The sequence below is a fragment of the Sander vitreus genome, unplaced genomic scaffold, assembly GCF_031162955.1.
Source record: "Sander vitreus isolate 19-12246 unplaced genomic scaffold, sanVit1 ctg689_0, whole genome shotgun sequence".
NCBI classification, from domain to species: Eukaryota; Metazoa; Chordata; class Actinopteri; order Perciformes; family Percidae; genus Sander; species Sander vitreus.
In genome coordinates, this window is record NW_027595778.1 from 1 (window position 1) to 13,972 (window position 13,972).

General features: G+C 40.3%; 2 non-coding genes and 9 pseudogenes across 2 annotated transcripts; all 11 read left to right on the forward strand.

Moving 5' to 3' along the window:
* Positions 1-1,699: 1,699 nt before the first annotated feature.
* Positions 1,700-1,820, forward strand: LOC144514770 (5S ribosomal RNA; annotated as a pseudogene).
* A 1,842-nt stretch (positions 1,821-3,662) lies between these two features.
* Positions 3,663-3,780, forward strand: LOC144514767 (5S ribosomal RNA; annotated as a pseudogene).
* An 868-nt stretch (positions 3,781-4,648) lies between these two features.
* On the forward strand, positions 4,649-4,757 carry LOC144514774 (5S ribosomal RNA; annotated as a pseudogene).
* An 849-nt stretch (positions 4,758-5,606) lies between these two features.
* On the forward strand, positions 5,607-5,725 carry LOC144514775 (5S ribosomal RNA; annotated as a pseudogene).
* An 871-nt stretch (positions 5,726-6,596) lies between these two features.
* On the forward strand, positions 6,597-6,715 carry LOC144514766 (5S ribosomal RNA). The gene has a single exon (XR_013501568.1). It is a non-coding gene; the product is annotated as a 5S ribosomal RNA (ribosomal RNA).
* An 870-nt stretch (positions 6,716-7,585) lies between these two features.
* On the forward strand, positions 7,586-7,704 carry LOC144514773 (5S ribosomal RNA). The gene has a single exon (XR_013501569.1). It is a non-coding gene; the product is annotated as a 5S ribosomal RNA (ribosomal RNA).
* An 873-nt stretch (positions 7,705-8,577) lies between these two features.
* On the forward strand, positions 8,578-8,695 carry LOC144514771 (5S ribosomal RNA; annotated as a pseudogene).
* An 871-nt stretch (positions 8,696-9,566) lies between these two features.
* Positions 9,567-9,687, forward strand: LOC144514768 (5S ribosomal RNA; annotated as a pseudogene).
* An 864-nt stretch (positions 9,688-10,551) lies between these two features.
* Positions 10,552-10,671, forward strand: LOC144514777 (5S ribosomal RNA; annotated as a pseudogene).
* An 875-nt stretch (positions 10,672-11,546) lies between these two features.
* On the forward strand, positions 11,547-11,664 carry LOC144514772 (5S ribosomal RNA; annotated as a pseudogene).
* An 874-nt stretch (positions 11,665-12,538) lies between these two features.
* LOC144514769 (5S ribosomal RNA) lies at positions 12,539-12,657 on the forward strand (annotated as a pseudogene).
* Positions 12,658-13,972: the final 1,315 nt, after the last annotated feature.

Below are 13,972 nucleotides of genomic sequence, written 5' to 3' on the forward strand. Positions count from 1 at the left end.
AACAGGGTGCCCATCTAGTGAGCTTGTAAAGACAGTGGTTTGCAAGCTTCATTTCACCATCGCCAGAGGCGCTACTCCATCCTTTGGCACGGAGACAGAGCTGGCAAGGAGACTGTGCGGAGGATGCAGCTGGAAGCAACATCTTTAGTAAAACTAAATAAACAACCTCACAGTGTTCAACAATTCAATAGGAGTTCTTGCACTTTGACCATGAATTCTTTGTTCTTGTTCTTCAGATTGTGCCGATCTGGATAGTTTTGAAATCAAAGATATCTACATTTTGGATCATGCAGAATTCACGGAAGACGACAAGTCACTCAAGTCTGAGTAAAGGTAAAGTTCAAAGTGAGAAATAATTACAGTAATGAAAAAAATAAACATGGAAATACATACATGTAAGAATACATATAGCAACAGGCTAAATGAATGAATAAATATGGAACAAAAACAAATGAAAGAATGCTAAAAATACAGCAGTGTTAATCAGTACCGAAAAAGAGGCAAAAAAAGCAGTTCAACTTGTTGGTTCGAAAGATGAATGTAGTTGAACTACCGAGAGCTACTGCAAAATGTATGGAGTGCACTACTAGTGTGAGTTACATGTAGTTGGTACTCATCAGCCCCAAACTGAGTCTTCAGCAGTTTTGAGAACCTCTAGGGGTTCATCAGTCTTTTAAATAGCTTGTTTTCACTTGTACGCTCACTACAGCATACCACCTGAGTCACGCCCGATCTCGTCCGATCTCGGAAGCTAGCGGGGTCGGGCGAGTCAGTGCTGGATGGGGAGACAGCCTGGGAATACCGGATTGCTGTAAGCTTTTCTTTTCCGTCAGCAGAGGGGCGCTAGTAATGGTCAAATGAAGCAAAGCGAAAACACTGTCTTCATTTTCTGAGGCTCACTAATATGCCACTTTCTGTTCAACAAAGGGTTGAAAACACACTGAATTGCCATTCCTTTAGCCCTTTTCTTTGAACAGGGTGCCATCTGGTGAGCTTAGAAAATAAAGACAGTGGTTTGCTAAAGCTTCATTTCACCATCGCCCTGAGGCGCTACTCATCCTTTGCTGGAGACAGAGCTGACAAGGAAACTGTGCGGAGGATGCAACTTTTTTGGAAGCAACATCTTTAATTAAAACTAAAGTAAACAACCTCACGGTGTTCAGCAATTCGAAAGTAGGGAGTTCTGCACTTTGACCATGATTCTTTGTTCTTGTTCTTCAAGATTGTGCCGATCTGGATAGTTTGCAAATCAAAGATATCACCATTTTGGATCATGCAAATTCTACGGAAGACGACAAGATCACTCAGAGTCTGAGTAAAGGTAAAGTTCAAAGAATTGAGGAAATAATTACAGTAATGAAAAAAATAAACATGGAAATACATCACATGTAAGAATACCATATAGCAGCAGGCTAAATGAATGAATAAATATGGAACAAAACAAATGAAAAGAATGCTTAAAAATACAGCAGTGTTAATTACAGTACCGAAAAAAGAGGCAAAAAAACAATTCAACTTGTTGGTTCGACGATGAGTGTAGTTGAACTACCCGAGAGCTACTGCAAAATGTAGTAGGGTGCACTACTAGTGTGGTTTGCATGTAGTTGAGCACTCCTCAACTAGCTGCGTCTTCAACAGTTTGAGAACCTCTGGGGTTCATCGATCTTTAAATAGCTTTGTTTTCAGTTGGTACACTCTCGCTTACGGCCATACCACCCTGAACTCACGCCCGATCTGCGTCCGATCTCGGGCTAAGCTAGGGTCGGGCCGGGTCAGTACTTGGATGGGAGACCGCCTGGGAATACCAGGTGCTGTCAGCTTTTTCTTTTCCGTCAGCAGGGCGCTAGTAATGGTCAAATGACCAAAAAGCAAAGCAACACTGTCTTCATTTTCTGGGCTCACTAGATGCCACTTTCTGTTCAACAAAGGGTTGAAAACACACTGGTGCCATTCCTTTAACCCTTTTCTTTGTGAACAGGGTGCCATCCTAGTGAGCTTAATAAAGGCAGTAGTTTCCTAAGCTTCATTTCACCATCGCCAGAGAGGCGCTACTCCTCCTTTGCTGGAGACAGAGCTGACAAAGGAAACTGTCGGAGGATGCAACTTTTTTTTGGAAGCAACATCTTTAGGTAAAACTAAAATAAACAACCTCACAGTGTTCAACAATTCAAGTAGGAGTTCATGCACTTTGACCATGAATTCTTTGTTCTTGTTCTTCAAGATTGTGCCGATCTGGATAGTTTGAAATCAAGATATCTGCATTTTGGATCTCATGCAAATTTACGGAAGCGACAAGTCACTCAAGTCTGAGTAAAGGTAAAGTTCAAAAGAATTGAGAAATAATTACAGTAATGAAAAATAAACATGGAAATACATACATGTAAGAATACATATAACATATTCAATGAATGAATAAATAATGGAACAAAACAAATGAAAATGCTTAAAAATACAGCAGTGTTAGTACAATTGCGAAAAAGAGAGCAAAAAAAAGCAATTGAACTTGTTGGTTCGAAGATGAATGTAGTTGAACTACCAGAGAGCTACTGCAAAATGTATAGGTGCACTACTAGTGTGATTACATGCCAGTTGAGTACTCCTCAGCCCCAAACTGCGTCTTCAACAGTTTTGAGAACCTCTGGGGTTCATCGTCTTTTAAATAGCTTGTTTTCACTTGGTACACTCAGAAAGCTACTGGCCATACCACCCACGAACACGCCCGATCTCCGTCCGATGCGGAAGCTAAGCAGGGTCGGGCAGGTCAGTACTTGGATGGGAAGCCGCCTGGGAATACCCGGTGCTGTAAGCTTTTCTTTCCGTCAGCAGAAGGGCGCTAGTAATGGTCAAATGAAGCAAGCAAAACACTGTCTTCATTTTCTGAGCTCACTAGATGCCACTTTCTGTTCAACAAAGGTTGAAAACACACTGAATTGCCATTCCTTTAACCTTTTCTTTTGAACAGAGATTGAGTGAGCTTAGAAAGGAATAAAGACAGTGGTTTACAGCTTCTTCTTATCCTTCAGAGGCACTTCTCCTCCTTTGCTGGAGACGGAAGGCTGACAAGGAAACTGTCTGGAGGATCGCTTTTTGGAAGCAGCATCTTTAATTAAAACTAAAATAAACAACCTCACGGTGTTCAACAATTCAAGTAGGAGTTCATGCATGGCCATGAATTCTTTGTTCTTGTTCTTCAGATTGTGCCGATCTGGATAGTTTGAAATCAAAGATATCTACATTTGGATCATGCAAATTCTACGGAGAAGGAGCGACAAGTCCTCAAGTCTGAGTAAGGTAAAGTTCAAAGGAGTGAGAAATAATTACAGTAATGAAAAAATAAACATGGAAATACATACATGTAAGGAATACATATAGCAACAGGCTAAATGAATGAATAAATATGGAACAAAACAAATGAAAGAATGGCAAAAATACAGCAGTGTTAATTACAGTACGAAAAAAGAGAGCAAAAAGCAATTCAGCTTGTTGGTTCGAAGATGAATGTGGATTGAACTGCCAGAGAGCTACTGCAAAATGTAGTAGGTGCACTACTAGTGTGATTACATGTAGTTAGTACTCCTCAAGCCCCCAAACTGCGTCTTCAACAGTTTTGAGAACCTCTGGGGTTCATCGTCTTTAAATAGCTTGTTTTCACTTGGTACACTGGCTTCGGCCATACCACCTGAACACGCCCGATCTCGTCCGATCTCGGAAGCTAAGCAGGGTCGGGCCGGGTCAGTACTTGGATGGGAGACCGCCTGGGAATACCCGGTGCTGTAAGCTTTTCTTTTCCGTCAGCAGAGGCGCTAGTAATGGTCAAATGAAGCAAAGCAAAACACTGTCTTCATTTTCTGAGCTCACTAGATGCCACTTTCTGTTCAACAAAGGGTTGAAAAACACACTGAATTGCCATTCCTTTAACCCTTTTCTTTGAACAGAGATTGAGTGAGCTTAGAAAATAAAGACAGTGGTTTGCAAAGCTTCATTTCACCATCGCCAGAGGCGCTACTCCTCCTTTGCTGGAGACAGAGCTGACAAGGAAACTGTACGGAGGATGCAACTTTTTTTTGGAAGCAACATCTTTAATTAAAACTAAAATAAACAACCTCACAGTGTTCAACAATTCAAGTAGGAGTTCATGCACTTTGACCATGAATTCTTTGTTCTTGTTCTTCAAGATTGTGCCGATCTGGATAGTTTTGAAATCAAAGATATCTACATTTTGGATCATGCAAATTTACGGAAGACGACAAGTCACTCAAGTCTGAGTAAAGGTAAAGTTCAAAGAATTGAGAAATAATTACAGTAATGAAAAAAAATAAACATGGAAATACATACATGTAAGAATACATATAGCAACAGGCTAAATGAATGAATAAATATGGAACAAAACAAATGAAAGAATGCTTAAAAATACAGCAGTGTTAATTACAGTACCCGAAAAAAAGAGAGCAAAAAAAAGCAATTCAACTTGTTGGTTCGAAGATGAATGTAGTTGAACTACCAGAGAACTACTGCAAAATGTATAGGTGCACTACTAGTGTGATTACATGTAGTTGAGTACTCCTCAACCCCAAACTGCGTCTTCAACAGTTTTGAGAACCTCTGGGGTTCATCGTCTTTAAATAGCTTGTTTTCACTTGGTACACTCGCTTACGGCCATACCACCCTGAACACGCCCGATCTCGGAAGCTAAGCAGGGTCGGGCCGGGTCAGTACTTGGATGGGAGACCGCCTGGGAATACCCGGTGCTGTAAGCTTTTCTTTTCCGTCAGCAGAGGCGCTAGTAATGGTCAAATGAAGCAAAGCAAAACACTGTCTTCATTTTCTGAGCTCACTAGATGCCACTTTCTGTTCAACAAAGGGTTGAAAACACACTGAATTGCCATTCCTTTAACCCTTTTCTTTGAACAGAGATTGAGTGAGCTTAGAAAATAAAGACAGTGGTTTGCAAAGCTTCATTTCACCATCCTTTGCTGGAGACAGAGCTGACAAGGAAACTGTACGGAGGATGCAACTTTTTTTTTTGGAAGCAACATCTTTAATTAAAACTAAAATAAACAACCTCACAGTGTTCAACAATTCAAGTAGGAGTTCATGCACTTTGACCATGAATTCTTTGTTCTTGTTCTTCAAGATTGTGCCGATCTGGATAGTTTTGAAATCAAAGATATCTACATTTTGGATCATGCAAATTTACGGAAGACGACAAGTCACTCAAGTCTGAGTAAAGGTAAAGTTCAAAAGAATTGAGAAATAATTACAGTAATGAAAAAATAAACATGGAAATACATACATGTAAGAATACATATAGCAACAGGCTAAATGAATGAATAAATATGGAACAAAACAAATGAAAGAATGCTTAAAAATACAGCAGTGTTAATTACAGTACCCGAAAAAAGAGAGCAAAAAAAGCAATTCAACTTGTTGGTTCGAAGATGAATGTAGTTGAACTACCAGAGAGCTACTGCAAAATGTATAGGTGCACTACTAGTGTGATTACATGTAGTTGAGTACTCCTCAACCCCAAACTGCGTCTTCAACAGTTTTGAGAACCTCTGGGGTTCATCGTCTTTAAATAGCTTGTTTTTCACTTGGTACACTCAGCTTACGGCCATACCACCCTGAACACGCCCGATCTCGTCCGATCTCGGAAGCTAAGCAGGGAGTCGGGCCGGGTCAGTACTGGATGGGAGACCGCCTGGGAATACCGGTGCTGTAAGCTTTTCTTTTTCCGTCAGCAGAGGCGCTAGTAATGGTCAAATGAAGCAAAGCAAAACACTGTCTTCATTTTCTGAGCTCACTAGATGCCACTTTCTGTTCAACAAAGGGTTGAAAAACACACTGAATTGCCATTCCTTTAACCCTTTTCTTTGAACAGAGATTGAGTGAGCTTAGAAAATAAAGACAGTGGTTTGCAAAGCTTCATTTCACCATCGCCAGAGGCGCTACTCCTCCTTTGCTGGAGACAGAGCTGACAAGGAAACTGTACGGAGGATGCAACTTTTTTTTGGAAGCAACATCTTTAATTAAAACTAAAATAAACAACCTCACAGTGTTCAACAATTCAAGTAGGAGTTCATGCACTTTGACCATGAATTCTTTGTTCTTGTTCTTCAAGATTGTGCCGATCTGGATAGTTTTGAAATCAAAGATATCTACATTTTGGATCATGCAAATTTCACGGAAGACGACAAGTCACTCAAGTCTGAGTAAAGGTAAAGTTCAAAAAGAATTGAGAAATAATTACAGTAATGAAAAAAATAAACATGGAAATACATACATGTAAGAATACATATAGCAACAGGCTAAATGAATGAATAAATATGGAACAAAACAAATGAAAGAATGCTTAAAAAATACAGCAGTGTTAATTACAGTACCGAAAAAAAGAGAGCAAAAAAAAGCAATTCAACTTGTTGGTTCGAAGATGAATGTAGTTGAACTACCAGAGAGCTACTGCAAAATGTATAGGTGCACTACTAGTGTGATTACATGTAGTTGAGTACTCCTCAACCCCAAACTGCGTCTTCAACAGTTTTGAGAACCTCTGGGGTTCATCGTCTTTAAATAGCTTGTTTTCACTTGGTACACTCGCTTACGGCCATACCACCCTGAACACGCCCGATCTCGTCCGATCTCGGAAGCTAAGCAGGGTCGGGCCGGGTCAGTACTTGGATGGGAGACCGCCTGGGAATACCCGGTGCTGTAAGCTTTTTCTTTTCCGTCAGCAGAGGCGCTAGTAATGGTCAAATGAAGCAAAAGCAAAACACTGTCTTCATTTTCTGAGCTCACTAGATGCCACTTTCTGTTCAACAAAGGGTTGAAAAACACACTGAATTGCCATTCCTTTAACCCTTTTCTTTGAACAGAGATTGAGTGAGCTTAGAAAATAAAGACAGTGGTTTACAAGCTTCATTCACCATCGCCAGAGGGCGCTACTCCTCCTTTGCTGGAGACAGAGCTGACAAGGAAACTGTACGGAGGATGCAACTTTTTTTTTGGAAGCAACATCTTTAATTAAAACTAAAATAAACAACCTCACAGTGTTCAACAATTCAAGTAGGAGTTCATGCACTTTGACCATGAATTCTTTGTTCTTGTTCTTCAAGATTGTGCCGATCTGGATAGTTTTGAAATCAAAGATATCTACATTTTGGATCATGCAAATTTACGGAAGGCGACAAGTCACTCAAGTCTGAGTAAAGGTAAAGTTCAAAAGAATTGAGAAATAATTACAGTAATGAAAAAAATAAACATGGAAATACATACATGTAAGAATACATATAGCAACAGGCTAAATGAATGAATAAATATGGAACAAAACAAATGAAGAATGCTTAAAAAAATACAGCAGTGTTAATTACAGTACCGAAAAAAGAGAGCAAAAAAAAGCAATTCAACTTGTTGGTTCGAAGATGAATGTAGTTGAACTACCAGAGAGCTACTGCAAAATGTATAGAGTGCACTACTAGTGTGATTACATGTAGTTGAGTACTCCTCAGCCCCAAACTGCGTCTTCAACAGTTTTGAGAACCTCTGGGGTTCATCGTCTTTAAATAGCTTGTTTTCACTTGGTACACTCGCTTACGGCCATACCACCCTGAACACGCCCGATCTCGTCCGATCTCGGAAGCTAAGCAGGGTCGGGCCGAGGTCAGTACTGGATGGGAGACCGCCTGGGAATACCCGGTGCTGTAAGCTTTTCTTTTCCGTCAGCAGAGGGCGCTAGTAATGGTCAAATGAAGCAAAGCAAAACACTGTCTTCATTTTCTGAGCTCACTAGATGCCACTTTCTGTTCAACAAAGGGTTGAAAACACACTGAATTGCCATTCCTTTAACCCTTTTCTTTGAACAGAGATTGAGTGAGCTTAGAAAATAAAGACAGTGGTTTTGCAAAGCTTCATTTCACCATCGCCAGAGGCGCTACTCCTCCTTTGCTGGAGACAGAGCTGACAAAGGAAACTGTACGGAGGATGCAACTTTTTTTTGGAAGCAACATCTTTAATTAAAACTAAAATAAACAACCTCACAGTGTTCAACAATTCAAGTAGGAGTTCATGCACTTTGACCATGAATTCTTTGTTCTTGTTCTTCAAGATTGTGCCGATCTGGATAGTTTTGAAATCAAAGATATCTACATTTTTGGATCATGCAAATTTACGGAAGACGACAAGTCACTCAAGTCTGAGTAAAGGTAAAGTTCAAAAAAGAATTGAGAAATAATTACAGTAATGAAAAAAAATAAACATGGAAATACATACATGTAAGAATACATATAGCAACAGGCTAAATGAATGAATAAATATGGAACAAAACAAATGAAGAATGCTTAAAAATACAGCAGTGTTAATTACAGTACCGAGAAAAAAGAGAGCAAAAAAAAGCAATTCAACTTGTTGGTTCGAAGATGAATGTAGTTGAACTACCAGAGAGCTACTGCAAAATGTATAGGTGCACTACTAGTGTGATTACATGTAGTTGAGTACTCCTCAACCCCAAACTGCGTCTTCAGCAGTTTTGAGAACCTCTGGGGTTCATCGTCTTTAAATAGCTTGTTTTCACTTGGTACACTCGACTACGGCCATACCACCCTGAACCGCCCGATCTCGTCCGATCTCGGAAGCTAAGCAGGGTCGGGCGGGTCAGTATACTGGATGGGGAGACCGCCTGGGAATACCGGTGCTGTAAGCTTTTTCTTTTCCGTCAGCAGAGGGCGCTAGTAATGGTCAAATGAAGCAAAGCAAAACACTGTCTTCATTTTCTGAGCTCACTAGATGCCACTTTCTGTTCAACAAAGGGTTGAAAACACACTGAGTGCCATTCCTTTAACCCTTTTCTTTGAACAGAGATTGAGTGAGCTTAGAAAATAAAGACAGTGGTTTCTAGCTTCATTTCACCATCGCCAGAGAGCGCTCTCCTCCTTTGCTGGAGACAGAGCTGACAAGGAAACTGTACGGAGGATGCAACTTTTTTTTGGAAGCAGCATCTTTAATTAAAACTAAAATAAACAACCTCACAGTGTTCAACAATTCAAGTAGGAGTTCATGCACTTTGACCATGAATTCTTTGTTCTTGTTCTTCAAGATTGTGCGATCTGGATAGTTTGAAATCAAAGATATCTACATTTTGGATCATGCAAATTTACGGAAGAGCGACAAGTCACTCAAGTCTGAGTAAAGGTAGAGTTCAAAAGAATTGAGAAATAATTACAGTAATGAAAAAAATAAACATGGAAATACATACATGTAAAGAATACATATAGCAACAGGCTAAATGAATGAATAAATATGGAACAAAACAAATGAAAGAATGCTTAAAAAATACAGCAGTGTTAATTACAGTACCCGAGAAAAAAGAGAGCAAAAAAAAGCAATTCAACTTGTTGGTTCGAAGATGAATGTAGTTGAACTACCAGAGAGCTACTGCAAAAATGTATGAGGTGCACTACTAGTGTGATTACATGTAGTTGAGTACTCCTCAGCCCCAAACTGCGTCTTCAACAGTTTTGAGAACCTCTGGGGTTCATCGTCTTTAAATAGCTTGTTTTCACTTGGTATCACTCGACTACGGCCATACCACCCTGAACACGCCCGATCTCGTCCGATCTCGGAAGCTAAGCAGGGTCGGGCCGGGTCGAGTACTTGGATAGGGAGACCGCCTGGGAATACCCGGTGCTGTAGCTTTTCTTTTCCGTCAGCAGAGGCGCTAGTAATGGTCAAATGAAGCAAAGCAAAAACACTGTCTTCATTTTCTGAGCTCACTAGATGCCACTTTCTGTTCAACAAAGGGTTGAAAACACACTGAATTGCCATTCCTTTAACCCTTTTCTTTGAACAGATTGAGTGAGCTTAGAAAATAAAGACAGTGGTTTGCAAAGCTTCATTTCACCATCGCCAGAGGGCGCTACTCCTCCTTTGCTGGAGACAGAGCTGACAAGGAAACTGTACGGAGATGCAACTTTTTGGAAGCAGCATCTTTATTAAAACTAAAATAAACAACCTCACAGTGTTCAGCAATTCAAGTGGGGTTCATGCACTTTGACCCGTGAATTCTTTGTTCTTGTTCTTCAAGATTGTGCCGATCTGGATAGTTTTGAAATCAAAGATATCTACATTTTGGATCATGCAAATTTCACGAGAAGGCGACAAGTCACTCAAGTCTGAAGTAAAGTAAAGTTCAAAGAATTGAGAAATAATTACAGTAATGAAAAAAATAAACATGGAAATACATACATGTAAGAATACATATAGCAACAGGCTAAATGAATGAATAAATATGGAACAAAACAAAATGAAAGAATGCTTAAAAAATACAGCAGTGTTAATTACAGTACCGAAAAAAAGAGAGCAAAAAAAAGCAATTCAACTTGTTGGTTCGAAGATGAATGTAGTTGAACTACCAGAGAGCTACTGCAAAATGTATAGGTGCACTACTAGTGTGATTACATGTAGTTGAGTACTCCTCAGCCCCAAACTGCGTCTTCAACAGTTTTGAGAACCTCTGGGGTTCATCGTCTTTAAATAGCTTGTTTTCACTTGGTACACTCGCACTACGGCCATACCACCCTGAACACGCCCGATCTCGTCCGATCTCGGAAGCTAAGCAGGGTCGGGCCGAGGTCAGTACTTGGATGGGAGACCGCCTGGGAATGCCCGGTGCTGTAAGCTTTTCTTTTCCGTCAGCAGAGGGCGCTAGTAATGGTCAAATGAAGCAAAAGCAAAACACTGTCTTCATTTTCTGAGCTCACTAGATGCCACTTTCTGTTCAACAAAGGGTTGAAAACACACTGAATTGCCATTCCTTTAACCCTTTTCTTTGAACAGAGATTGCCATCTAGTGAGCTTAGAAAATAAAGACAGTGGTTTGCAAAGCTTCATTTCACCATCGCCAGGCGCTACTCCTCCTTTGCTGGAGACAGAGCTGACAAGAAACTGTCACGGAGGATGCAACTTTTTTTGGAAGCAACATCTTTAATTAAAAGCTAAAATAAACAACCTCACAGTGTTCAACAATTCAAGTAGGAGTTCATGCACTTTGACCATGAATTCTTTGTTCTTGTTCTTCAAGATTGTGCCGATCTGGATAGTTTTGAAATCAAGATATCTACATTTTGGATCATGCAAATTTACGGAAGGCGACAAGTCACTCAGAGTCTGAGTAAGGTAAAGTTCAAAGAGGTGAGAAATAATTACAGTAATGAAAAAAATAAACATGGAAATACATACATGTAAGAATACATATAGCAACAGGCTAAATGAATGAATAAATATGGAACAAAACAAATGAAAAGAATGCTTAAAAAATAGCAGTGTTAGTGGTGAGCAGTACGCCCGAAAAAAGAGAGCAAAAAAAGCAATTCAACTTGTTGGTTCGAAGATGAATGTAGTTGAACTACCAGAGAGCTACTGCAAAATGTATAGGTGCACTACTAGTGTGATTACATGTAGTTGAGTACTCCTCAGCCCCAAACTGCGTCTTCAGCAGTTTTGAGAACCTCTGGGGTGTTCATCGTCTTTAAATAGCTTGTTTTCATGGTACACTAGCTACGGCCATACCACCTGAACACGCCCGATCTCGTCCGATCTCGGGAAGCTAAGCAGGGATCGGGCCGGGTCAGTGCTGGATGGGAGACCGCCTGGGAATACCCGGTGCTGTAAGCTTTTCTTTTCCGTCAGCAGAGGCGCTAGTAATGGTCAAATGAAGCAAAGCAAAACACTGTCTTCATTTTCTGAGCTCACTAGATGCCACTTTCTGTTCAACAAAGGGTTGAAAACACACTGAGTGCCATTCCTTTAACCCTTTTCTTTGAACAGGGATTGCCATCTAGTGAGCTTAGAAAATAAAGACAGTGGTTTGCAAGCTTCATTTCACCATCGCCGAGGCGCTACTCCTCCTTTGCTGGAGACAGAGCTGACAAGGAAACTGTACGGAGGATGCAACTTTTTTTTTGGAAGCAACATCTTTAATTAAAACTAAAATAAACAACCTCACAGTGTTCAACAATTCAAGTAGGAGTTCATGCACTTTGACCATGAATTCTTTGTTCTTGTTCTTCAAGATTGTGCCGATCTGGATAGTTTTGAAATCAAAGATATCTACATTTTGGATCATACAAATTTACGGAAGACGACAAGTCACTCAAGTCTGAGTAAAGGTAAAGTTCAAAAGAATTGAGAAATAATTACAGTAATGAAAAAAAATAAACATGGAAATACATACATGTAAGAATACATATAGCAACAGGCTAAATGAATGAATAAATATGGAACAAAACAAATGAAAGAATGCTTAAAAAATACAGCAGTGTTAATTACAGTACCCCGAAAAAAAAGAGCAAAAAAAAGCAATTCAACTTGTTGGTTCGAAGATGAATGTAGTTGAACTACCAGAGAGCTACTGCAAAATGTATAGGTGCACTACTAGTGTGATTACATGTAGTTGAGTACTCCTCAGCCCCCAAACTGCGTCTTCAACAGTTTTGAGAACCTCTGGGGTTCATCGTCTTTAAATAGCTTGTTTTCACTTGGTACACTCGCTTACGGCCATACCACCTGAACACGCCCGATCTCGTCCGATCTCGGGAAGCTAAGCAGGGTCGGGCGGGTCAGTACTTGGATGGGGAGACCGCCTGGGAATACCCGGTGCTGTAAGCTTTTCTTTTCCGTCAGCAGAGGGCGCTAGTAATGGTCAAATGAAGCAAGCAAAACACTGTCTTCATTTTTCTGAGCTCACTAGATGCCACTTTCTGTTCAACAAAGGGTTGAAAACACACTGAATTGCCATTCCTTTAACCCTTTTCTTTGAACAGAGATTGCCATCTAGTGAGCTTAGAAAATAAAGACAGTGGTTTGCAAAGCTTCATTTCACCATCGCCAGAGGCGCTACTCCTCCTTTGCTGGAGACAGAGCTGACAAAGGAAACTGTGCGGAGGATGCAACTTTTTTTTGGAAGCAACATCTTTAATTAAAACTAAAATAAACAACCTCACAGTGTTCAACAATTCAAGTAGGAGTTCATGCACTTTGACCATGAATTCTTTGTTCTTGTTCTTCAAGATTGTGCCGATCTGGATAGTTTTGAAATCAAAGATATCTACATTTTGGATCATGCAAATTTACGGGAAGGCGACAAGTCACTCAAGTCTGAGTAAAGGTAAAGTTCAAAAGAATTGAGAAATAATTACAGTAATGAAAAAAATAAACATGGAAATACATACATGTAGAATACATATAGCAACAGGCTAAATGAATGAATAAATATGGAACAAAACAAATGAAAGAATGCTTAAAAAATACAGCAGTGTTAATTACAGTACCGAAAAAAAGAGAGCAAAAAAAGCAATTCAACTTGTTGGTTCGAAGATGAATGTGAGTTGAACTACCAGAGGCTACTGCAAAATGTATGGGTGCACTACTAGTGTGATTACATGTAGTTGAGTACTCCTCAGCACCCCAAAGCTGCGTCTTCAACAGTTTTGAGAACCTCTGGGGGTTCATCGTCTTTAAATAGCTTGTTTTCACTTGGTACACTCGCTTACTGGCCATACCACCCTGAACCACGCGATCTCGGGAAGCTAAGCAGGGTCGGGCCGGGTCAATGCGCGGATGGGAGACCGCCTGGGAATACCCGGTGCTGTAGCTTTTCTTTCCGTCAAGCAGAGGGGCGCTAGTAATGGTCAAATGAAGCGTTGCAAAAGCACTGTCTTCATTTTCTGAGCTCACTAGATGCTCTCTGTTCAACAAAGGGTTGAAAACACACTGAGTGCCATTCGCTGTTTACCCTTTTCTTTGAACAGAGATTGCCATCTGGTGAGCTTAGAAAATAAAGACAGTGGTTTCACAACTTCATTTCACCATCGCCAGAAGGCGCTACTCCTCCTTTGCTGGAGGCAGAGCTGACAAAGGAAACTGTGCGGAGGGTGCAGCTTTTTTTGGAAGCAACATCTTTAATTAAAACTAAAATAAACAA